This window comes from Odontomachus brunneus, unplaced genomic scaffold (genome assembly GCF_010583005.1).
Source record: "Odontomachus brunneus isolate Ranch 3 - 2012 unplaced genomic scaffold, Obru_v1 Obru_scaffold_250, whole genome shotgun sequence".
NCBI classification, from domain to species: Eukaryota; Metazoa; Arthropoda; class Insecta; order Hymenoptera; family Formicidae; genus Odontomachus; species Odontomachus brunneus.
This window is the reverse complement of record NW_022639700.1, coordinates 248,711-249,812: the sequence shown is the minus strand read 5'-3', so window position 1 is coordinate 249,812 and position 1,102 is coordinate 248,711. Positions and strand designations below refer to the sequence as shown.

Genomic DNA, 1,102 nt, shown 5'->3' with positions numbered 1-1,102 from the left:
TCACAAAGCAAAAGAAATTGTTGTTTAGGAAAATAATTGTGTATGCTGACTGAATGTTATCGAGAAATGTCGAAATTAATCACAAACTACCTGTTTCGTTAGTAATGACTACTAGAACTGTTTGCATTGCCATCTAACATTTGCGGGCGGAAACTAAGTTAAGGTCCTAATATATAGGTTGTTCGGTAACTGATCGAACAACCGCCGTATACGGGTAGAACGGGTCAAAATAATCATAAAAGTTATATACCATTTTGAAATTTTCTCAATATTTATATTCCGTAATTAATTAAAATGTATAAACGAATGAGCTCATTACAAGCGGTAGGACAGGCTCTGTGTGTAAAAAAAATGGCTTACCTCTTAGCAACGATGTGTAAATAGCTGATTTCAAGGCGGAGTAACGTATCGCTTATTACTCTGCCTCCAAATCAGCTATTTACACATCATTGCTAAAAGGTAAGTGTATGTGCTGTGTGCGTGCTGTTTAACTACGTGTTTGAGCGCGCAAATTCTACGCAATATTACTGGTAATCTTTGATCGGTTATAATTAAAAAACTATTGTAGCCTCGATATTTTTGTATTAGGATTTTTTACTCTACTTTATCTTTAGAATACGCTATTAAATATCTTATGGTGGTTGTGAGACATCCTATATATACAGGGTGTCTCACACTCTCCTCCGGGCATTTTGTGAGGACGTAGAACAGTTTGAGGTGAACATAAAAGTCCTATACTATTTTGCGATATTCGCAATAATTATCGAGATATTAATTATAGAAAATTTGTGAATGATCATGTAGGATATGGTAAATAAGTTATAATAGCGACTGCCGTCGTGTCCTTATACTTTAGGTCAAATTGAATAAAAAAGTTCTCTATCATTTTGCAAATAATCACATAGATTTTTAATTATTAATTAAAGAAGATGAGTGCATTATCACGCAAAATCATGTAATAATCTTATATATATATATATATATATATATATATATATATATATATATATATAATATATATATATATATTATATATATATATATATATATATATATATATATATATATATATATATATATATATATATATATATATATATAT

The 1,102-nt window shown here is 29.3% G+C and overlaps 1 protein-coding gene across 4 annotated transcripts in view; it reads left to right on the top strand.

The window, feature by feature from the left end:
- The window catches only part of LOC116852709 (mediator of RNA polymerase II transcription subunit 16), a 144,673-nt gene that overhangs the window by 140,567 nt on the left and 3,004 nt on the right, over positions 1 to 1,102 (top strand). The gene's annotated exons all lie outside the window — the stretch shown is intronic.